This window comes from Podarcis gaigeae, assembly GCF_964106915.1.
Source record: "Podarcis gaigeae genome assembly, chromosome: 3".
NCBI lineage: Eukaryota > Metazoa > Chordata > Lepidosauria > Squamata > Lacertidae > Podarcis > Podarcis gaigeae.
The window spans coordinates 40,916,266-40,941,961 of record NC_139680.1 but is presented as its reverse complement, the minus strand read 5'-3'; the positions used below and the strand labels follow the sequence as shown (position 1 = coordinate 40,941,961).

At 40.9% G+C, this 25,696-nt stretch overlaps 1 long non-coding RNA gene across 2 annotated transcripts in view; it reads right to left on the bottom strand.

Annotated features, from left to right (window-relative positions):
* Positions 1 to 18,993, bottom strand: part of LOC310840728 — a 56,967-nt gene extending 37,974 nt beyond the window's left edge. The window contains exons 1-3 of one of the 2 annotated variants that reach the window (XR_014562052.1): positions 18,809 to 18,993; positions 16,046 to 16,193; positions 6,012 to 8,506 (exon numbers count right to left, since the gene is read on the bottom strand). This is a non-coding gene — a long non-coding RNA (uncharacterized lncRNA). Of the gene's footprint in view, positions 1 to 6,011; positions 8,507 to 16,045; positions 16,194 to 18,271; positions 18,636 to 18,808 lie in introns of those variants that run through there. The other variant, XR_014562053.1, reaches the window with a different exon arrangement.
* Between the last annotated feature and the right edge of the window lie 6,703 nt (positions 18,994 to 25,696).

The following is a 25,696-nucleotide window of genomic DNA, read 5'->3' as shown; positions in this document are numbered from 1 at the left end:
AAACTCAGCCCTCCAGATGTTTTTTGAGACTACAGTTCCCATCATCCCTGACCACTGGTCCTGCTAGTTAGGGATCATGGGAGTTGTAGGCCAAAAACATCTGGAGGGCCGAGGTTGAGGAAGCCTGCTCTAGACCTAGTGGGGCAGTTTGTGGCTGGGGCGGTTAGGTAGGCAGGATCAAAAATTCCATATGAGTAGGGTCAAGAAGGTCACGCGGGTGGGGCAAAGTTCTGGTTTTCTCCCCATCCTCCTCCCTTGCAAATATATGGATACTAAAGCATTACAGTTGCACAAATAATTAGCACCTAACTAAACTGAAAAGTGTATTAAAGGTAAAGGTAAAGGTACCCCTGCCCGCACGGGCCAGTCGTGTCCGACTCTGGGGTTGTGCGCCCATCTCACTTAAGAGGCCAGGGGCCAGCGCTGTCCGGAGACACTTCCGGGTCACGTGGCCAGCGTGACATCGCTGCTCTGGCGAGCCAGAGCCGCACACGGAAACGCCGTTTACCTTCCCGCTAGAAAGCGGTCCCTATTTATCTACTTGCACCCGGAGGTGCTTTCGAACTGCTAGGTTGGCAGGCGCTGGGACCGAGCAGCGGGAGCGCACCCCGCCGCAGGGATTCGAACCGCCGACCTTCTGATCAGCAAGCCCTAGGCGCTGAGGCTTTAACCCACAGCGCCACCTGCGTCCCTGAAAAGTGTATTACCTTGATTTAAAAGAGGCCCCTCCTGTCACAACTTCTAGTGTGGTTTAATGTGACAATAACCATACATATAGGTACACAAACACACACATACATATGTGCACATCTCAAATTAGTGTCTGGTGATCAGGTAAGTCTTAAGACCTTCCCTTTTTGCCAGACCTCTGCAAGGGATCTAGTGTACAGTTGTATCTAATGGTATTTGAGTGGTGATCTGCTTGCACAATGGGGCTGCCTCTCCCCACCCCCCAAAAAAAACTTGTTCCAGAGGCTTTCCGAAACTGCTGCTACAGATTTTGAGGTGGGGGAGGGACGGCCAGAGAGAGGAGGGGACAGTTCCATGGAAGTTCCACTGTGCAAGTGAAACATCAGTACAGTGGTACCTTGGGTTAAGAGGTCTAGAGGTCCGTTCTTAACCTGAAACTGTTCTTGCCCTGAAGCACCACTTTAGCTAACGGGGCCTCCTGCTGCCGCTGCGCCGCTGGAGCACAATTTCTGTTCTCATCCTGAAGCAAAGTTCTTAACTCGAGGTAATATTTCTGGGTTAGTGGAGTCTGTAACCTGAAGCGTATGTAACCTGAGGTACCACTGTATTTGATAAACTATCCATAGCCTCCGGCTGACTTGTTTTTGTTTATTATTACTGTGCTAATTTCTTTCACTGACTAAGTTGGATTTTAATCATTATTCTAACTATTTTCATTGATGTCCTTTTCATACTTCTTGCTTCACTAAAATACCATGATTGTTACTTCATCATGTAACAGGACTGCAGTGGTTATATTTGCAGCTGTGGATAATTTCTAGCCAAATTAGGGTTGTCGTCTTTTTTCCTGACACACTTTCTCTGTCAGCTGCTTGACAGCAATTAAAATGGGATTTTATTGATACACGAATGTCCCAATGCACTCCAGCCTATTCCAACCTATTTCTTTGGAAGATACTGTGCTAATGTAGCTGCATAAAACATTTCAATTTGGCATTCCTGCCTAAGGTGCTGGAGAGAATCCATATGAGCAAATTCTGGGCGATTTGATTCCTCCCAACAGCAAATAGTTTGGGGTGTTAACAGAACTCAACAAAAACTAAGCTGATGAGTAACTGAAAGTGTTTCCACAAAACTGTAATGGAACCTCAGCACTTATGTAAAGCTTCCACATTCTATGTGTGTCTTAACATAACAATTGCCACAAATTTCTCAGTAATGCTGCTAAAGATGCCAAGCTCTTAGCCAAGCAATATCCTCAGTTCAAAATGCAGGGCTTCTGCAAGGCTTCTACAAGAAGCAACATTCCAAATTTTTAAAAAATTAAAAATCAAATGTCCTTACCATATATTAATTTCCTTTATAAACAATGAAAATGCATGAATATTTGTGCAGAAATGACTGCACAAACTTTATTTAATTTCAATACAGAAATAAAAATTGTGTTTAGAATCCCTTACTATATTATTACAAATAACTTTTCTGTTTATATATTCATTGCAGATGCCTGACGTTCAAAGACTGGGGGACGTTAACTGAACCAGTCCTCTTCCTATGTGTAATATTTTAACATAATATACAAAAGCTCTTGAGAACTGGCTCTCAAGAGTGCTCACTGGAAATCACATGGGTGACACACCTCAATCTATATCAAAAACACTTAATTCAGTTGCATCTAAATGCATTTTTAGAACTATGTTATGTAGTCCTTGTGTTGCAACTTTCAAATGCTAGTATTCATGAGTTTTTCTCCAGTGGTTCAGTATGATAAATGATGTTATGCATGCTAATTGAGTCCATATATCTCCTTAATATCTAAACTGTTTTCTGGCATTCCTCTGACTCGGAAATTCATGACTCAGCATTTGCTCACACTGTGCGCAACACAGTGCTTCCCTCCTATTAACACATCTCTCAATTCAGTTATCAGCTGGGAGTTTGGGTTTATGAGGATTTCTGATAAATGCAACAAACTATATCATTTTAATCATTCCTTGTTTTGTTTTTTATATGGCAGTAGTTTTTACTTAGTTATAAACTTATAAAACAAAGGCATTGTTGATAACTCTGTGAATATTTACAATCTGGATTGTTTGCTGATCTAAACTGAAATATTTTGGATTTATTTTGAAGATTTACTTCATAATACAACTAGGAAGAGGGCACTTTACATACTCAAGCTGCAATGTTGTCATCAGTTGCCATTGCCACAAAAGTATCCCATCCATACTGCTCCAGAAGTATGCTGTTTAGACTATTTCCACCAGGGGTCAGCAAACTTTTTCAGCAGGGGGCCAGTCCACTGTCCCTCAGACCTTGTGGGGGGCCAGACTATATTTTGGGAGGAAAAAATGAATGAATTCCTATGCCCCACAAATAACCCAGAGATACATTTTAAATAAAAGGACACATTCTACTCATGTAAAAACACACTGTTTCCTGGACCATCCGCGGGCCGGATTTAGAAGGTGATTGGGCCGGATCTGGCCCCCCGGGGCCTTAGTTTGCCTACCCATGATTTCCACTGTGGCTGCCACACAGGCATCTGATCACACCCAAATGGGCTATCGGGGTGAGGTTTGGGGGAAAGACTTTTTTTTTAGTGTCAGTGATACAATTGCAGGATGACAAGTGACGGCGACTCCTTTCAGGCCCTTGTAATCTTACCATCTTTATTGTAATTATTTTTTCATCTTATTACCATGCAAGCTTGTTGGCATAAACAGCTGGCATATAAACATTTGAAATAAAATAAGCAAGTCTAGTTATCTATTTACATCAATTATATGTAGGGTTTTCTTCACCCAAAGCAGCATTTAAAGATATAAACTAAGCACTTAAAAGGGGTATTTCCATTGCAATTTTTTCATTCATGAAGAATGCAGGAAACTCCATTGTTACAATGCTGTAGTGCTCCTTAAAGCCACCCATTTTGCTTAAAAAAGCATGAGAGTAAGGGATTAACATTCAAGCAACTTAAGTCCTTGCACCCCAAAATTGATCATTGTACAGTGGTACCTCGGGTTACAGACGCTTCAGGTTAAAGATGCTTCAGGTTACAGACTCCGCTAACCCAGAAATAGTACCTCGGGTTAAGAACTTTGCTTCAGGATGAGAACAGAAATCGTGCGGTGCGGCGGCAGCGGGAGGCTCCATTAGCTAAAGTGGTACCTCAGGTTAAGAACAGTTTCAGATTAAGAATGGACCTCCAGAACGAATTAAGGTTTTAAACTGAAGTACCACTGTATATGCTTTACAGGCTCCCAACGCAAGCACCTTACAATATGAAATATTGCACAGGGAAAACAGCATAGGAAAGGGGCCTGAAGTGGAAATCAGTAAACAGGCTGCGGTAACCTGTGTGGTCATTGCGAAATTCCCTAATACAACTAGGCAATCATGTCCATTGCAAGAACATCTGTGGCAAACAACCGACTCCTGCAAAGATCTCCAGAGTTTCACCGCTAAATCCCCTGAGTTAGTGTTTCTGTAAATACATGTGTAAATTTCAGCGGCAACACTCCAATTTGGTGCCCCTTGACCTCTCACACTCCATTCTAAATAATAGTTGTGGCATCCCCTGCAGCGCCCCTGAGGCGCCACATCCCAGTGGGACTGAACCACTCACACTCAACTAAATCCACCTCAGCTGGATTCCAACAACATCTGGAGGACCACATGTTCATTTCCACCAATAATGCAGTTTCCAGTCACCTGCGCAATATTACTCAGGAAGCATCCTGTTACCACCAAACTCTATGTATTTATGTTCCCAGCAACAATATAAACTTTTCATTTTCGGTTGTATTGGTTCAGAAGAATGTCATTGTATACCTGTTTTTTCTTCTGCATGAAGGCCAGTCAGACTGACAGTAGTGCCAGCTGCTGTCTATCAATGTGCATGAGACTCTCTTCAAAAGCCCACACTCCTTTTTGAAGCATCTCAAATTTTAGGAATGGAACTGACAGAGCAGCAAGAAAATCACAAGTCTTATGTCAGAACTGCAAACATGATTTTTTTTTTTTTTTTTGCAGGGTCTCTCACAGTCTCCCTCATAGCCCATGCTTGCAATATATTTTTGGTGAAATTGAAGTTGTCCAAGGCTTATCACTGAGGTTGTTGATTGTTTAAAGGCAAAAAGAACCTGTATGAGAACACACACACTATGAAGCGAGGGTGAATAAGAGACAATATGAAATGGAAGGGAAGCTGGCTTTGTAAAAAATATTCAGAAGGCAAACATTCATTAGGAATAACATTTTACACAAATGCAGTCTAACGGTCATGCAGCGTGTGGTTCTAACTTCAGCCTAAACTTCAGAATTCTAATGACTATTGGTCAGGGTGTGCTTCTATCTGCAGCTGCAACTAGTCTGTCATGTCAGAGCTATTCCTACAAGAATTGGGACACTGCTCAGAAGCTGAGCTCATTATCCTTATGTGTGAGATCCCTTTATTGACCTGTCCTGTTTCTGCAGCTAATAGAACTGTCAGCTCTGCTCTCAGTCTCACATCATCTTTACCAGAAACCTGTTAGTAGCTTTGAAGGAAGCATGAGAAATGGGACATTCCAAGGGCACAAAACTTCTTAAAGGAACATGAACTTTTATGCAAAGTGGAAGTCGTCTCATAATGAATGAAACTTTTTAATGGATACCGACAATTAGAAATCTTAATTTTATATCTATTTTATTTTTATAATATTTATTAAATTTTTGTTTGACAATAAAGATATATAAAAAAAACATACCAAATTCAGATATCCTCATTTCATAAACATCCTTGGACTTCCTCACGCCTCTTGTTCCTACTCTCTAAACTCATAAGTTTTACCAGCAAATTATTAACTTAATTTAATTTATCTATTAAAATTTCCCAATATTCAAATCTCAAATTTAATCTTTTAAATTTCACTTGTCATAGATTGATTATAAAGTACCATTTATCCACAATTTATCTTATTTTTCAATTACATTAACTTTTACACATATAAATTATTAATTTGTTGGCGCCCTGATGTTACAGATCCTACATTTTTCTTAACATTCATACAGTTTACAATGCTTTCGTAGATAGTCTTTAAACTTCTTCCAGTTCTCCTCCTCCAATTCTTCTCCCTGGTTTCGGATTCTGCCGGTCATCTCATCCAGCTCCATATAGTCCATCAGTTGCATCTGCCATTCTTCCAGTGTGGGCAAATCTTGAGTTTTCCAGCCCTTAGCAATGAGTATCCTTGCTGCTGTCTTAATTTTATATCTATGATGAGAAATGCTGGCAAGTCCATTGCCTTTTTTGGTGTTGTACTTAAGATTGGTATTTTCAACTTTTTTGTAAAATATGTTTTTATTAAATATACACTTTCAATGCAATGCAATCCATATCAACATAGAAAGAAACCCCATTGAGTAAGTAGGACTGCCACCTGCATCCATTGTTTTAATTTAAACAATATGTCAGAACTGCACTTTCCACTTCGGATCGTCGTCACCCACATTACAGTATACTAGAATGTGACTGATGGTATATTTCATTTTACTGCTGGTGAACTATTTCTGCTATTCAGAGCTAACAAAGCAGCTCTCCTGCAGCATATTTGTTAGACTTCTCATGCAATCTGGGTTTTTAAACAATAGACTAGATTTCAAATGTTGCATATAAGCTTTTGAAAACTGGGGTGATTAGTCTTAGCCAAATACTCAACTAGTAAAGGTGAAGGGACCCCTGACCATTAGGTCCAGTCGTGACCAACTCTAGGGTTGCGGCGCTCATCTCGCTTTATTGGCCGAGGGAGCCGGCGTACAGCTTCTGGGTCATGTGGCCAGCATGACTGAGCCGCTTCTGGCGAACCAGAGCAGCGCACAGAAATGCCGTTTACCTTCCCGCTGGAGCAGTACCTATTTATCTACTAGCACTTTGACATGCTTTCAAACTGCTAGGTTGGCAGGAGCTGGGACCGAGCAACGGGAGCTCACCCCGTCGCGGGGATTCAAACCACCAACCTTCTGATCGGCAAGTCCTAGGCTCTGTGGTTTAACCCACAGCGCCACCCGTGTCCCTAATACTCAATTATTTGATATTAATTGATTTTGAAGTCGCATATAGGTTCTTTTAAAACAAATTCCTTATTAATCTTACTCTGTTGGTGTCAGTCATTATTACAACAGTGCTGTTTTGTTGTTTAAAGTTTCTAGCCTGCTTCAACTCCCTTTTCATAAAAATATTTGTAAGATGTAATTGCTTTTTCAGTCTTTGTTTCAGGAAGCCTTGTTCCTACCCACCTCCTGCTGCCACATTTTGTGTGTGTAAAATGTGCTGGTTTCCAGTTTTTCAGAAGCAATTTAATGCATCTAACTTCAAAAGACAGTTTACTTCTGTACTAATGCTATCATCAGCATTTATGCATGCAATTTAGTTGTTCAGGTGATGCTCTGCTGCTCTGTTCAGTTTTGCAACTGTAAAGTTGAAAAGCAGCTTATTAATAGAGGTAAGCAAATCACTGCTAAAATTGTAGAGAGTGCACTTCAAAAGGGTTTGCAAAATTTTGAGTGACAAGCTCAGCCTGCTCTCCTTTTGTAAATTTGACTCTCAGGCTTAATGTTATTTGGCATTTTTTAAAATAGTGAACATATGTATCTTTGACAGTAGGTAACCTCTATGCAGCAATAAATGCCTTTGATAAAGACAATGCCCCTTTTAAAATGACACACTAAATATGGTGTGTCCACTTCTGTCCTCTAAGTGCTTAACTGGAGTGACACTTGCTTAATAGTTACTGGGTGTGAGATATCCTCTTAGTCATCATGTGATGCCTATAGCAGCCTTGTCATCTTTCTAGATCTTTCTAGCATAGTTTTCTGCATTCCAAGGACACCCACAGCATTAAAAAGGACCTTAAGAAGCACAAGCTGTAAATGTCTCAAAGTGACTCTGCTGTGGTGGCACATGAAATTGTATGGACTCTTGAGAGAACTCCTAATGAAAATGTAATGTAAAATAAAATAAGCAGACATAAGGATATACTGTTTTTTTAAGCTCTTGGGTTACTCTAGTGAGTCCTAAAACTGGGGTTGTTCCTTGGACCCAGTCCAAGGTTTCGTTTTACCCTCTGTGAATTGAAATTTTGCCCCTATCCCAGTGTCTTATTTTATACATGAAAATAGCATTGAAATTGAGGAGGCCCTGTTTTCTCACTTCAGTTTTAATTCCTGTCACTTCTTTAATCTTTTACAACTCTAGGCACCCAAAGGAGATAGAAAAAGCTCTCCATCGGGTGGCAGCAGCTCAAATTATGCACTTCTATATGTCTTCCCCCAAAGTACAAGGGGTGGCTATCTCTCCGCAGTAAGGATTCCTGTTCTCTTTGTGCTTCTTTGTTGCGTATCTTTCAAAGCCTCATTTGATAGTGGGTCATATCACCTAGATAACGCTCATAAAGCTGTTTTTAAGTTGGTTGTTATAAGAGGAGAAGGTCACCATCCCATTTATGATGGATGTTTGGCTCCCTTATTGGGACGAGAGCTCTCCTTTCTTCTCCCTGAAGTCCTGAAGCTACTAACATGAGTTTGACCAAACTGCGGGAGGCAGTGGAAGACAGGAGTGCCTGGTGTGCTCTGGTCCATGGGGTCACAAAGAGTCGGACACGACTTAACGACTAAACAACAACAACCGACAAAAGCTGAACAAAATGCTTATGGGCATGTGTTATTACTTTAATACATATGGGAGGAGGGAAACCCCCTCTAGACTCAGTCCTCTCTTGCCACAAAACCAGCTGATACTGTTCTTTGATTTGTATCGCTTAAGGCTCAGGTGTTTCTACTGGAGGCAGAGACATAGGGAAACATGAAGCAGAAAAGCAAAATTACTCAATCACAGTGCGTTAACAGAGATTCGTTTAAAAGACGGAATATATATTTGACTGAGAGCTGCTGATGCTCTGGCAGATTGAAAATCATGTTAGCAATGTGGGGGCATGTCAAGATAAATGAAGGGGGGGCACATTATGGATGCTTTTCAGAGTGATTAAATTTTTCATTTCAAATTCCAGCACGTTTGTTCTGCATGAAAGGCCGTTGCAAGGAGTCCTGGTTATCACTAATTGATTTTAACCTCACAACTCTATAGGAAACCACAGATGTTAGCTGCTTCATTGCGGCACTCAAATTTTCTACAATTCTCACAAAAGGTTCAGGCTAATTGCAAGATATGTCTTGTAAAACCAGGGATTACTTAAAGCTATCCACTGAGATTTGTTGCATGGAAATCATTAACGTTAGGCGTTTAAGCCCATTAAATGAAATGAACCTTTTATATTTGTTCTGGCATCTGTCCCCCACCTCAGGTTGAGAAGAATATCGGATATTAACTTAGAACAAAGGAAGAATGAAACTCCCTCTGTTTCTTTCACTCAGAGCAGAAAGATGGCTATTAAAGCACTTCTCTGGGCATCGGTAATTTGTTTTCTTCACACATAATAATAAAAAGATGCTTGCAAGAACCTAAGAATTCCTTATGTGCATGCATTTAAAACTCATCTTGGTTCATACAAGAATAGTCATCACTATAATTCCAATGACATTTCACACTAGCCACTAATCCTGAAAATATGGTGTGTCTGAAAAGGCATGCCTGATTTAAATCTGCATCCCATATTACAAACAAACTTACTGAGATGGTCTAAATTTTGAAATTTAATTTAAAACTTTAAAACATTTTTACCTAGCATTAATTAAGATTAAAGATGTGTGGAAACTCCGTTAAGAAATTGTAAAAATCTAATGTTTCCATAATTTTTTTTCATAGGTTTCCCTCCAATTTTGCCTTGAATTTTACTGTGGAATTTGAAAGTAGTTCAGAAATATGTGAGCTCACCCTGTGCTCCCTGAGAACACTGAAAGGTATTTGTTGTTGTTTAGTCGTTTAGTCGTGTCTGACTCTTTGTGACCCCATGGACCAGAGCACGCCAGGCACGAAAGGTATTTAACGTCCTTCAAAATAGTCAGTGGATATTTCACTTGCATAGCAAGGCTGCTACTAGGTCCCTAACAGGCTGCTTGCATAGGTCCATGACCCAAATTCACATTTCTTTGCATGTAAACAATACACATTTAGGCTGACTCTTGGAGTGAAGACTGCCAGAGCTTTACTTGAAGATAATCACTTTTAAAGGGTCTAAGAAATCTCTCTGAGTCCAGGACACATGGAATGATCCCCCAATGAGATGCACATTATTTTCTGTTAGGAAAGGAGCACCTCTTCCAGCAGGCTTTTGGGTGACTGATGTAATTTAGGAACTGTTTTACTGCTGTTGCTTTTTTATTATGACTTGTATGGAACTAATTGTGTTTAATCTTTTATGTTGTATGGCTATTATGTTTTTTGATGCTGTAAATCATTCTGTGACTTTTGGTGAAGGGGGACACAGAAAGAGAAAAAATATATTTCTAGGTGAGCAGGTATGCATTAATGACAGGAATTCAGCAATGGGGGCAAGTTGGGAGTGTTCTCCTTGTTTGGGTGCTCACTTGTCCCCCTTCCTCTGATGGTGCTGTTTATTCCTTCCTATCTAAAACGTGAGCAGGATACTTTATTTGCACATAACAAGAGGCATCCAGAAAACAAAACAAAAAGCCACCAGAGCCCCAGGCTCCATTTCAGATGATACCCACATATCTGTTTGAAACTTTAAAGAGGCTAAAGCAGTGCTCTAGTTACAGAGATATCCAATCTTTCTAGAGGTTGGAGGGCATTCTGTAAGAACAGCCTTCTGGAGGTCTGCTGGTCTGTTTGGAAGAAAAGTTTAATTATAGCTTCACTTTATAGATCTATTGTTTTCCCTAGGGCAGGAGAAACCTATCCAAAAAAGGCAACATATATTCAGAGGCACAGTTCAAAGAAATGAATTTTGTCATACCGAACTGGAGAGGATTAAATGTTTGCTAGAATGTTCAATCAACAACTAAATAGGGGTGAAATCTGTCCATGAAAATAGGGCCATGGTGAATTATCTAATAAAGGGGTTATAAATATTCCACTCTGAATAATGAGGCTGCAATCCTTACTTAATATATATATTCTATTAGAAGCAATTTATTCTAAGTACAGGTAGAGTGACCATCTGCCCTAGTTTTCCAAAGACATTGCTTTATTTGAAGAGTTTTAAAGTAAGGAGCCATTAGAGATTAGAGAAGGGACTTTGAAATTGCCCATCAACGGCACTTGGAAAGCAGAGTGAGGCTGTGCACACAACTGTAGCTTTAAAGCACATTTGAAACACATTCTTTCCCTCAAATAATTCTGATCACTATGTTTCACCCCTCACAGAATTACAATTGCCAACAACCCTTGAGAAACTTCAATGCCCAGAATTCTTTGAGGGACAAAATGTGCTTTAAATTTATATTGTGTACACATCACAATTTGGTAGACAAGTCACTTAGTCACAGCTTTCCCGGCTAATGTGAGTTGTATTGGATTTTCTTTTTAAAGTGTAGTACTGTAATTATAAAGGTAAAGGGACCCCTGACCATTAGGTCCAGTCATGGCCGACTCTGGGGTTGCGGCGCTCATCTCGCTTTAATGGCCGAGGGAGCCGGCGTACAGCTTCCGGGTCATGTGGCCAGCATGACTAAGCTGCTTCTGGCAAACTAGAGCAGCGCACAGAAATGCTGTTTATCTTCCCGCCGGAGCGGTACCTATTTATCTACTTGCACTTTGACGTGCTTTCAAACTGCTAGGTTGGCAGGAGCAGGGACCAAACAACAATCCCTGTTGCAGGGATTCGAACTGCTGACCTTCTGATCGGCAAGTCCTAGGCTCTGTGGTTTAATCCACAGCGCCCCTGTGTCCCTTACTGTAATTATAAAATTATGTAAATCTGTACATGCAAGATTTATGCAGATCTGTGTCCTCTTTGGTCAGTCTTTTTTTGTGTGTGATCATTTTCATATATTTTTTTGGCGATGTGTAAATGGCCACCTTAACAAACAGCATTTACAGTGCAGTCCTATGCATCACATGTAGACAACCCCCACCACCTTCAGTGCAACTCCTCAGAAAGAATGAATAGTTAGATGAACGAAGAGGAGAGTGTGTTCTTGTGTGAATAGACTGGGATGGGGGAAGAAAAAGAGAATGGATAGGGGAACAGAAAGAAGGGGTGCCCCCCATACTTTTTCCTTTGACCCCAATCATACTCCCTCAAATGAATGCAACCCTTAATTCCAAAAGGCTACCTACCCTTGCTCTACATGTCTACTAAGATGTGTAGGTCCTATTGAATTTAATGAGGCTTACTCTCAGGTGAACAGAAATAGGACTGCAGTCCTAAGTAATTCCTCTTTGGTGAAGAAAATGTTATACAATTGCATACCACTGACCTCAGATCTTATCTGCCACTATTCAGATCCAGGGTGGAATTCCAACACAAGAACTAGGAATGCCCTTCAATTCAGTGTAAGTACACTATATGTCTTTACTGCAGTAAACATCTAACACCTGATGAGTGTTGTCCGCACTCACATGCGATAGTCAACACCAGACAAATGAACTGAATGTCCAACAGCTCAGAGATACACTACTGAATGATGATTGTAACCTTGCTCACTGGTAGATGTGCAAAAAGTGAGGAGCTATATTTGGGCATTCAGAACATTCTGCTGGGATTATCAGCTTTTACATGGGATTGTCAATATCCAACAAACTCTTTATATTCATTGTAATATGCATACAAATTTTATTATTCCTGAAATAGCATTCAGTAGCAGTTGTGGCTTGTTTTTAAGGCTTTCCACAAAGTCCAAAACAAGAGCTTAATGTTGTGGATACATACATACCACCCTGAGGAGAGAGAAAGAAAAAACTTGTTTTTTGTACAGTCCTTATAATAATGGTTGATGAGGCAGGACTAGAAACCCCTAGGGCACATTGACGAAGCACAACTATTTCAAATGCCACATTAAGCTGGACTCATTAGCCGTATCTACCTACCCCTTATAAAATTCCTAATATCATTACAAATGTACTCTGCTTTTATTTTCCAATTAAAGTAATTACTGTAGGTGTACCTTTCTCAGCCTGGTCTACTTGTACCCTACTTGTAGGCAACTGATGTTATTTCATTAATAATTATTCTTAGCAGCAGTACTATTAGCATTAGCAATAATATTTTATTTTACATTTCAGGACCCTCTCTTTCATTTACATTATTTTGTTAGGCAGCTGGAACATCCTGACCTTTGTGTCGCTTAATAATTATCTGGAAACCCTTAATAAATACAAAAGCCATTTGAAAATCTCTTTGGACATTTTTGAAGCAGAAAGCATTAAGGGCCCTATCAAGTTCAGTTACTTACCGTTCATCAGCCTCACCTCCTGCTCATAATCACAAAATACAAAGTTCCCAATCTATATTTCCTGTCAACATCTGCCCAGGGGCTAATTAGGCAATTGCCACAGCTGTACTTTTTCTCTTTTTTTGCGTCTGTGCCTGTCTCCAACCCCACTTCAAAGGTATCATTAAAATATGTAGAAGGACAGTATGACAGTTTGGACCCACCTTCCAGTCCGCTTTGCTTGTACCTGCCCAGGTCTCTAGACGTCTGCATAATTAGGATGCAAAGTCTAAGTGGCAGATCAACAGTCTTAACTTTCCACTGACATACATGGCACATTAAAGTCCTTATTTTTTGGCTAGATCAACCCCTGCATTTTCTTTCCTTTACAGTGAGGTCATGAAAAGACTTAAAATGATCAAAATATAGGGGAGGAGTTCATCTGAAAACCAGTACAAAGAAGCGGCACATCATATCCATTCAGATGTCATCTGAGAATTGTAATGTGGTTGGGTTATATAGTTCACCTAATTCTGTACTGTTCTGTACTGCTTTTAATTGGGTTTTTAAAAAACCTTTTTACACTGATGTGCACTGCCTGCTGCCCTGAGATTTTGTGAGAGGGTGCTATATAAATGCATTTGTATAACAAATAAACTGGAAAAATCAAGTGCATCACTTTAAAAATGAGGGTTACACACCTCTCGCTTAAAATTTATGGAAAACTGGATGAAGTTGGAAGAGTCAGAAAATTAGAATGGATTACTGAGAATCACAGAATCCTTGTTTTTCAACAGATGGCAGTAGTTAATGGTGAAAGTACACTAAAGACATTACTTGGGGTTATTAATGATGTGCATTCCTGTAAGTAAACACATCCATTTCTGTCGATTATAGCTGCATTGTAAGTAGTAAATCCACACGTTGGAGTGAGGACTAAAATAATCAGAGTGTGTATGTGATGCTGAGTTTTAATTAGCAGCATCATACTAGAATTATTTCTTAGAATTATATGTTAAACAGGCACTGTGCTGTACTTTAAAAAAAGTATATATCACTATAAGCCATTATGCTAAGTATTTAGAAAGCTGTGATAATTAGGGTAATGCTTCTAAAACCAAAGGGAATGCATATGATTTTCTGAGAATGGAAACAGGCCATAAATGTACTGTAAAAAGATAAAATGGTAATGGACATTTATGTTTACACTTGTATACAAACCACAGAGGGAGGTGCATATTTTGCTAATTCTTCATAGCTGTTCAATTCAAGAAAATCTACAATAGCAAACTACATTTCTGCACTCTTTTAAAAATCCAAATTCCCCACTCCTTATTCCAGACTTTGAATGCCTATAGAATTCCCATCATGCCCAGGCAGCATGGCCAATAATCAGTGATAATGGGAATAATCCACAACATCTAGAGGGTATCATGTTAGGTTCAAAGCTTCTGGGACAGCAATGCATTTTGCAAGTACAGCCCTTTCTCCAGCAACCATCTCCTTATCTCTTTGAAGTACAACTAGGTACGTTTCTTGTTATAATATAATGAGAACAAAAAAGCAGCTATTCTCTCCCACATACTTCTTCATGGTTGTATATCACCATCCTATCTGATATCTTACCATCATATCTCACCATCCTCTGAGTTGTATTCAAGCTGCTTAGCTGAGCAAAATGATGTTATCTTTATACATTAGTAATAAGAAGAGATGAGAAAGGTTTACCAAGCTCTGTAACTATAATAACTACATCTGAGAGCAACATCTACTCTTAAGAACTTGCCTCACTTTGTAGGAAATGCTGTGTATAGATAACAATCCTGGCTGCATCTTTTATATACAAAAGCCAAGTGACCTACATTTCACTTCATTAGATATGAAAAGAGCATGTTAAAATGAATGAAGATGGACTAGAGTAACATTTCCACAGGCAGCTATCTGACTAGAAGAAGATTATGATTATGAGTCAATAGGTCAACTCGGAATACAACTTAAGTTAGTTATAACCCTTGGGTTTTATGACAGGGTTGGGAACCTCCAGCCCATGTATCAAGTGCAACCCACCAGACCATAGGAGCCAACTCCTAGGGGCCAAGGTCCCTTCGCCCTGCCAAAAAATGTTTGAGGGGACCACCCCCCCCAAGTTGATGGGCATTGCCATTCCAATGGTGTGAGTGTGCTGTGTCTTGTGATCAGTTGTGTGTGTTGGGGCTTATCAGCTGCCTCAGTATTTTATTCAAGTTGGCACCCCCCCCCCCCACACCAGACTCTCTCCATGTCATACCCCTCACCAGCTGTATTCTACGCCCTCATGTGCTTTTGGCTGGCTAGAATTCTTCCTCCGACTTTGATATCGCTTCTTGCTTAAGTGGGTGGAAAGATGGGAGGCCATAGAAACCTCTGGCTTTGCATAGCTGGAACGGAGCCTACTGCTGACATGCAGCCCCTTGTGGTGGGGGTAGACTGCTTCCCTACTTGGGCTCAGAAAGGATTCCAGCTCCTGATTCAGTGGGACAGGCCTGCTGCAATGCTCCAAAAGCTCCGCCTCAATGGCACCCCAGCATGGAGAAAACTTAGCTGGGCAGCTGTTCCTATGACAAAGCAGTCTGCTCCACTCGTGCAGTATGCAGAAAATTGGTTGTTGAAACCCTCTTTCTCCTCTGCTGAAAGCAGTGAGACAACAAACACTTAACTTTTGACTAGATCTTGCCTGTTGTAATGAGGCTCACGATCATTGCTCAGTTTCTACAGGAAATGGTGCCTTCTGCTCATTCAGAAAACCATGATTGGGAATCATACATAGCTTCATTCAAAAATTAAATCGCAACAGGGGACCTGGGCTTAAATTGCTAAATGTGGCATTATAATGACAAAGCCACGGTTATCACAGAAGTGTTCTCTATAGCTTTTACTTGCCATTGTGATGGGAGGAGGCGAGCTTTTGATTGATTTAAAAATGGAAAAAACATACAAGGGGAAGGCCAACAGAACAGCATAGTGTAAATGTACATACACACACCTCATTTGTCAATGATTTTTTGCAGCTGCCCTACTTTCGCAGCATCTCCTGGAGGCTTGCCTCCGGCTCCTTCTGGAATAACCCCAAGGCCAACACCTTAAAAGTTTGACAGGCAAGTTATTCACTCTTCTTATTTAATTTTTCTTTGCTGGAAACAAAGAGAGAACTTTATAGCTATCTTTGCTATTTATGGTTTCCTACACTTCCATTAAATCCACCGTTCCTAAGATAGTGCTCCAATTTGTTCTCACAACTTATTTCCTCTAGTAATATAATTCTCTCCAACTTTTCCACAGTTCTCTCTCTATGTGTGCATGCATTTAAAAATTGCACTGTCAGAGCTTGCCAATTATAGTTCAACTTTTGCAAGGGTGGAGTTATGTGCTTGGTATTTAGGCACAGGCTTTTTGAATTTGGTTTGGTTGCACAACATTGCTCCCTGTGGGAAACCTGAGGGTGCTCATCTGTTGTTGGACTACAACTCCCACCAGCCCCAACAAACTAGGTCAATGGTCAGGGGTGGTGGAAGCTGTAGTCTAGCAACAGATTCCCCCCCCCCCACTTGCTATTGACTTATTGGAAACTTCTCGTGAAGTGCTACATTTGCTTTGTTTAACGGACGTATGAAATTGCTGAGAAGTTAGTTATGAATTTAATGACTTAGGCTGCTTTACTAAGGCTGTTACAGAGCAGCAGAGCAACTACTGTATCCACAGCCCTGCCATGCATGGCACAGCAATCAAGCCTGGATAGGGCTCCGTGCTATCTTACAATGCCAGTAAAACTTGCTTGGAATCCAACAGATCTTGGGCTGTTTCAACCCCTTCCCACCTTCAGAATGCCCTGTTTCAGGGCCTTCCACTGGTGGGGATCCTGCCAGAGGCCCTCCTGCCTATTCACATTTGACCAGCAAAAGGAGAAGGTTGGCACCGATTGAGGATTGCCAACAGAAGGCTGACTTAGCCAGGAGAGTTGGGCAGAGGGGCACCTTCACTTATTCTACCACCACCCAGCTTGGTGTATAGGGATTTGTATTAAATTTGGCAAAAATAAAAACTTCTGCTGGTGTTGGGTCAGACGAATGCTCCAGTTTGTCCAGCATCCTGTTACCCCACATGACAAGCCAGATATGTATGGAAAGCTCACAGCCCGGACTAGAGAACAATCGCCCTTTCTCATTATTGCTCCTCAGCAGCTGGTGCTCAGCAGCATACTGTCTTTGAGTCACAAGGCTGTATAAAACAATCATGACTAGTAGCCACTGATAAGGACAATGTTTATCCAGTCCTCTTTTAGACCTATCTAAAGCTAGTGCCCCTCAATCCATCTTCTGCAAGTGAGTTTCATTAATTAATTACGTGCTGAATCAAATAAGCATGTGACCATCTAAATACAGAGCATATGCTCTGTCATGCAACAATGCACACTTCCTGTCCCTGGTACTCATGGATTCTGGGAAGTATTATACTGTGAAACCAAACAGATGATGATGATGATGATGATGATGATGATGATGATTTATACCCCGCCCATCTGGTTGGGTTTCCCCAGCCACTCTGGGTGGCTTACAACATATCTAAAAACCTAATAAAAACATCAGTCCTTAGAAACTTCCCTAAAGTGCCTTCAGGCTGCCTTCAGATGTCTCCTAAAAGTCAAGCAAACCACCATTTTTAAAGGTCCAAAAAGTGTGTGCATGGATATAAATGTGGATGGACACAAAAGAGCTTAATGTCTGTTGAGGAGAATGTTAGGAGAAGAAGGGGCAACATCAGGGGTTTATTTAAAATGAGGTCATTTGGTTGCAGCATGAACTGGGCTTGTTTTAGGCCATAACTGGGGAACTAGCAATCCTCCAGCTGTTTTTGTGTCCAGTTCCCATCAGATCCAACCAGCATGGTCAATGGTCAAAGATGATATTAACTGTAATCTAGCATAGCTTCTGTGACCTTGTTTTAGGTGACCATTTCTAAATTGGGCCCCAGAAAAAACTGCCCATCAATAATCATCACACCATTTTTTTCTAATCTTACAGAATTTTCCAATTTTTGCCCTAAATCATTTTACAATCAATTTCACTTTTAAATAGCTGCATGAATTCCAGGCCCCTAGAACATCAGGGGTTGAATATTAAATTTGCTACCAGCAAAACATTTATCTGTTTGTATCTAGATAGCAAGTAGAGGCAAAGCTTAAACATTATGGTGGCTACTGCTCTATAAATACCTTTGATAGATAAATCACAAACTGTTGTACCATTGAGCTGCTGTAACATATTCTCTCAACTCAAGGATATTGGAAACAAAATATATTCACAGTATGTAGAACAATAGGCGCTCTTTAGAAACAATACAAATAGCAGAAAGTTAAAAAGAACTTAAAGAGAAATGTATCATTCAATGTTCTAAAAGCAAATTGTTTCATTTAGTAACTATTGTTTTCAATGAAGGGGAGACAACTTTTACTGCTTAAATGGACACAAGACAACAATTTAGACTGGCTTCAACTGTGCCATTTAAAGCACCTCTTTCCAGCTCTTAGTGGCCATTTATGAAGGGCAGAAAGGTGCTTCTTGTCTAAGCAAGTGAAAAAAAAAGATATTTTTTGGGGGGGGATGAAGGACAGAAAGGCACTTGTATACCATTTTATACTGGTTAATGGCCACAAGATAAGAGGGATTAAAACTGCTATTGAAGCTCCCAGCAATTTAAAATATTATCCAAATCAATCCTCCTGTCATACTGTGAATATCCCTTAACTCACCCAACTTGAGGATATTCCACCCTTCTTCAGCAGAGTTTCTTTTCTTTCAGCAACATAAGTGGCTCACATATATTTAATAATAAAGAAAACTGTAACACTATAACACACTGTCTGAGAGAAACTAAAACAACATCGTGAGGCGAGAACGGCAGTTGGTCTCTCTAACTGAACTGAACTGAACACCTGGAGGGAGGGGCCAATTCCAGAGCACAGCACAGAAGCCCCGCCCACCAGATGCCAGGCATTCTACTAATCAAATTAGGCCCCAGTGTTTTTCTTAAAGTGTCCCCTTCCTCTGGCTCCTGTGAACTGACCACTGCCCCCTTGCCATCCTATGAGTACCTCCTAAGCCCCCAGCCTCCACCCCCTTTCTCCATCATTAGTCTGCACTGGTGTGTCCCAGTCATAGCTACACCCCTCGATGCGATACTCTTCTCCCTCCCCGCTGTCCTGTCAGTTCACAACATTGTAGGAAGTTCCATAGTGCTGTGAAAGTGGCTTGAACACAGATTCACAGCCTTCCAAAGCGTTTGGTATGAGATGAAAGAATGGGTGATCAAACCAAAGCACTCCCACTACGCTGTGGTGAATAGATGTCATTCCAAGTCTCATCTGTAGCACCACTAAAGCGGTGCAAAATCCTCATCTTCAAGACTGCTAGCACTGAAGACATTTTACAGGCCCTGCTCTTCAGTTGGGATGGGCAAATCTGTAAAATTTGGTATCCCCCGGATTCTCATTCTTTTTACAAACTTTTTACAAAGGACGGCTGTGTTTCACTTCTTGTATAGCATGGGTAGGCAAACTAAGGCCCAGGGGCCAGATCCGGCTCAACAGCCTTCTAAATCCGGCCCGCAGACGGTCCGGGAATCTGCGTGTTTTTACATGAGTAGAATGTGTCCTTTTATTTAAAATGCATCTCTGGGTTATTTTGGGGGCCTGCCTGGGTTTTTACATGAGTAGAATATGTGCTTTTGTTTAAAATGCATCTCTGGGTTATTTGTGGGGCACAGAAATTCAATCATTCCCCCCCCCCCAAAAAAAAATATAGTCCAGCCCTCCACAAGCTCTGAGGGACAGTGGACCCGCCACCTGCTGAAAAGGTTTGCTGACCCCTGTTGTATAATTTCAGAAAGTGCAAATTAGGGAATTTCAGCTTTAAATGCAAACTAAATCAATTTCCTCCCCCATCTGTACCCTTCTGCATTCAACAGCAAACCAACAAAGAGAAATTGAGCAGTTTTCCACATCAATTTATCCCACACCAGGAAAAGAGTTTCACCCACAAAATATCTGCTGCTAAAGGTTCAGAAACAGGATTCAAAAATAGAGGGGGGGAAATTATAATTATGCTGGCTTCCTAAGTTCCTATTTTAGCTTGCAAATGTCAAATCAATAGCACAGAGAGATGCCATCTGGATTCCATTTTATTCATTTTCCAGCAACATAATGCATACATATTGGCAGAGGAGTCAAAGGAGCACAGAGGGTGCAAATACTGAAAAATGGAAATCGTATTGAGTCAAGACCATCCCTGCTCCTGCCAAGAGCTTCAGAGACACCAACAACACCATCACAACAGGCCCTGAGGGCCAAACTACATGTTAGTCTAAATGTGTAATTAGCAGCTGCATCTGGGATTTTTCTTAATTTAATTACAGGTGTGCCCCCCTCCCCAATCTTCATTAGGACAACAGGGTACAGGGAGGGGAGGTCTAACCATTCTCTCTCCAGCCTTGATCCTGATGAACTTTCCTTTCCACCTCTGTCCTCATGCTTCAGTAGTTTGGGGGGGGGGGAGCTCCCATGGGTAAACATAACTCTAGTGTAGTTATTGGGTTTCCCCCTAATATACCAATGCAGGTACCTAAATTTTCCAAAACCATTCCGAAAGACCACCATTCGACAGCAGTGATACTACTGCTGTTGGAGAGGAAGTCCCAGCATGTGAGCAAAGATCTGCCAGTTTCATGAGCTGCAAAGATACCATCATGAACCAAGCTCTGGCTGGCCCTCCCAGCCCCTTCCCAGGGGCACACTTTGGTCTTTCAGATTTCAGCAGTACATTGTCCAAGGCCAAAATCCCCCCCTTCTCTTCTGCTCAATTCACCACGTCATAGTTGTGACACTCGGCAGCACCCCCTAGGCTCAGCTCCCAGTGTGGTGGAACCAGTTGCTCTGCTCTAAATCTGCCTCTGCTCCTGTGCTGATGATTACTTGGGAGACTAGGCAATGTAGTACAGTGGTAGCTTGGGTTAAGTACTTAATTCATTCCGGAGGTCTGTTCTTAACCTGAAACTGTTCTTAACCTGAAGCACCACTTTAGCTAATGGGGCCTACCACTGCCGCTGCACCGCCGGAGCACGATTTCTGTTCTCACCCTGAGGCAAAGTTCTTAACCTGAGGTACTATTTCTGGGTTAGCGGAGTCTGTAACCTGAAGCGTAAGTAACCCGAGGTACCACTGTATGTTGAATGGTGTGTGTATGACTTTGAATGTTGTGGAAGAGTTTACTTACAAGGATTGCTCTGGTGGTTCTGGAGAATTATTTGCAGGTTGTTTCTTTGAAAATCCCTTTATGTTTTTTGTTTTGTTTCATTGAGACGGGGAAGCATTGTTGTTTTTTTAAAAAAATCTGGACAAATTGAAATGGCAGCTACTAGGGATTGTGGAAAAGAATGAGAAATATCAGAATCCAGATAAATAAGACCACATTAAGCTTAATGTGGTCTACATAAATCTATTTGTAAATTTGTAAAATTCTATTTTGTTTTTTTATAATAATTTTTATTAAAGTTTTCAGGTTTTACACTTCCATATTAACATCTTTCATTATACCCATGCATTCAACGACTTCCCTTCTTCCCCTTCCAAGTTTCTTTTAATTTACCCATAATGTCTGCATATTATTGTATATCCCCCCTAATCTATTCTCCCCCCCCATTTTACACCCTTTTAAATATATTATACTGTTGAATTTACCTTAATACTGCCAGCGTTTTCAACTGCGTACAGTTATTTTCCACATACTCAACAAAAAATTTCCACTCCTATTTAAATACCTCCTGTTTTGTTCTCTTATTCTGCTTGTTAGACCTGCTAACTCTGCATATTCTATCATCTTAACTTGCCAATCCTCCTTATTAGGGACCTCACTCACCCTCCATTTTGGGGCTAACAAAATCTGAGTTGCTGTTGTTGCATACATAAAAAAAAAAAATTCTGACACCTGCGCACCTCCTTCTCAACCATTCCTAACAGGAATGCCTCTGGTTTGGGGGGAAATGTTGTTTTAAACAATTTTTTCATCTCATTATATATAATTTCCCAATATTCTTTAACTTTGTTGCATGCCCACCACATGTGACAAAAAGTTCCTTCTGTTTCCTTACATTTCCAGTATGGATCAGATTCAGATTTGTACATTTTAGCTAATCTACTTGGTGTTAAATGCAATCTATTAATTATTTTCATATAATTCGCCTTCAAAGTGTAGCATGAAGTAAATTTGAAATCTTTCTTCCACAATTTCTCCTAGAGGTCAGATTCTATATTACGCCCTATTTCAGTTGCCCAGTGAGTCATTGAAGCTTTTACCAGTTAATCTTTTGCTTCCTACTACAATAATAGCTTATACGTTTTAGATGATAGTTTTTTATTATTCACTTATAAATGTATTTAAAATTGTGAGCTTTGGTCCAGAAATCCATTTTTCTTATCTCATTTAAAAATATAATACAATTGGTGGTACTGTAACCAGTCTGTTACTTGACTCCTTGTTTATTCCATTGGTTTCAATCTGGGTTTCCTCCCTGAGAAGTCCAGTAAGTCTCTAAAAGTTGCCCACTATGTAAAATTCTATCTTGAATGTCCTCTTTTACTCCTCAGTGTGTGTAACCTCATGTGGTAAAGGTAAAGGGACCCCTGATCATTAGGTCTAGTCGTGGACGACTCTGGGGTTGCAGCGCTCATCTCGCTTTAATGGCCAAGAGAGCTGGCGTACAGCTTCCGGGTCATGTGGCCAGCATGACTAAGCCGCTTCTGGCGAACCAGAGCAGCGCACGGAAATGCCGTTTACCTTCCCACCGGAGCGGTACCTATTTATCTACTTGCACTTGACGTGCTTTTGAACTGCTAGGTTGGCAGGAGCAGGGCCCGAGCAACGGGAGCTCACCCTGTCGTGGGGATTCGAACCGCCGACCTGATCGGCAAGTCCTAGGCTGTGGTTTAACCCACAGCGCCACCCGCGTCCCAACCTGATGTGGAATGAACTCTAACTCTAATATGTGGCCCTCCAGATGTTTTTAGACTCCAGTCCCATCAGCCCCAATCATCATGTCCAATGGTTAGGGGTGATGGGAGTTGTAGTTGAACAACATCTGAATGTCCATGGGTTTGCCACCCCTTAGTAGGGAGATTATTAAGGTCATTAAAAAAAAAAAAGTTGTTTGCGTAGAAATGATGAGATTGCAGAGCTACAATTCCCAACAACCTTAACAAAATACTGCCACTATGTGTTTTATCGTCTGAGATGTGGGTAAAAGTGCAATAATCAACTGCACCATCTGTCAGAACTTGTGATCTGTACACCTGCACTGTTTACAATACAACATTGCTTTTGTGTTTTGCCTTTATATACAGAAACAGAGCAAGAGGCACCCATTAATTAGAAGCATTAGCCAAGATGCTGGTTTCCTTCACACAAACAAATACCCCCTCAAGCTTACCAGCATGTGAAATTCGATCTCTTTCTTTGGAAATTTCTAGGCTTTTTTCAGCATTCCCCTTGTGTAACTCTTCTAACTACAAGAGTCACTGTGTTTGCAATTCACTCCTCCTCCTCATACAGAAAAATCCCAGTAGGAGATTTGGCCTATTTACTACATTTTGCTTAGTACTGCATATTTGAGGGTTTGTTTGCCATTGAAAATCAGTTTGTAAATAAGGCCTCCAGGATCTGATATGTGCGCATAGCTTGATTTCCCTCAGCCTATCTATCATAGCCACAGTAATAAAGATTCTGCGAAGCCCAAAGTGCTGTGCTCATTTACAATTAGTTTACTCAACAACTTAGCAGACTTCTCAATTAATTGGTAAATGGCAAAAAAGATATTTGTCAGCTACTCAAGCAGTGGATTTCGACCTTGTGGGAGGCTCACAAACCTGGTTGCTTTCTACAGAAAATGGCAGAGGCAATATCAAATCTCTGAGCGGGGGGGGGGGGGAGGTCTGGAAGTGATTTAAAGAATCTGCAACTCTTGACGCCATCAAAACTGTTTTTAGAGTAATGTAGGCAAAAACAGTAGAGCAAATGTTTTCAGTGACCTAGCCAAGGTCCCGGTATCTTCAACAATGAATTTCAGCAAATATGAAGTTTTAATAATATTTCTGCTCCATTTTTTATTTGTTTCCCTTTCTCTGAGACTTTTGTGTATGTGTTCAGTCTGGATCTAATCTTCACATTTCATTCTGGGTAAGTCTGCCTTAGATATTAATTGCCCCAAGTTCTCCAGGTTATGCTGCCAGAGTGAATAATTCAGATGTGCTACTTATATCTCACTTGATTAAACTTTACAACAACAACAAAATCACTTCATCTCTTAGTCAGGGAGCTTTTCACTTTTTCATTCTATGTACTGGGATCCTTGACTATGGCTAGCTTTAGTTCCTTATGTGTGGTTCTTTCTTAGTCTTGTAATAGGATGTAATACTGCATTGGACTTCACACCCTCCAAAAGCTTCAAGTCTATCAAGCCTAACCCTCAGGAGATAACATCCCCTACTTTCAAATCCTTCCTAAAAACTCAGTAGGAGTTGGATAGCCATATGGAAAGCTCAAGATCAGGATGTAAATAATGCTTCATTGGAGACAGCACAAGGTAACTGCACAGGAATGGAAAGGGTATTGGAAAGAGAAAAGAAACCAGAGCACAAATATTACCTATCCTGAGGCAAAGGAAGGGGTAGGGGATTTTTCATCAGGGTTGTAGAAAGTCATTGGAACACCAGAGTGTTAAACACTTGTAAATAAACATCTCCGGGGGTGGGGCAATGATGAAGACTGGGGGTGGGCTAAGCCCTTGTAGATTCCCTTATTTTATTTATTTACCCAAATTCTGGTCACCTTTAGTATAACACATCCTTAAACTTAAAAACTTTTTATATGCCTGTTGTCTTTGTCCATGGAGTTTTCTTGGCAGGGATACTGGAGTGGCTTGCCGGTTCCTGCTCCAGGTGGGTCACGTTTGGTCAAAACTCTCCACTATGACCTGTCCATCTTTGGTGGCCCTGCACGGCATGGCTCATAGCTTCTCTGAGTTATTCAAGCCCCTTTGCCATGGCAAGGCAGTGATCTATGAACTATTTAAAATTTTAAAAGATGATGCTGTTAAGGTGCCACACTCAATATGCCAGCAAATTTGGAAAACTCAGCAGTGGCCAGAGGATTGGAGAAGATCAGTCTACATCCCAATCCCAAAGAAGGGATGCCAAAGAATGCTCCAACTACCGCACAATGGAGGCAGTGAGAGATTTTACTTTCTTGGGCTCCATGATCACTGCAGATGGTGACAGCAGTCACGAAATTAAAAGATGCATGCTCCTTGGGAAAAAGGCGATGGCAAACCTAGACAGCATCTTAAAAAGCAGAGACATCACCTTGTAAACAAAGGTCTGTATAGTTAAAGCCATGGTTTTCCCAGTAGTGATGTATGGAAGTGAGAGCTGGACCATAAAGAAGGCTGATCGTTGAAGAATTGATGCTTTTGGTGCTGGAGGAGACTCTTGAGAGTCCCATGGACTGCAAGAAGACCAAACCTATCCATTCTTAAGGAAATCAGCCCTGAGTGCTCACTGGAAGGATAGATCGTGAAGCTGAGGCTCCAATAC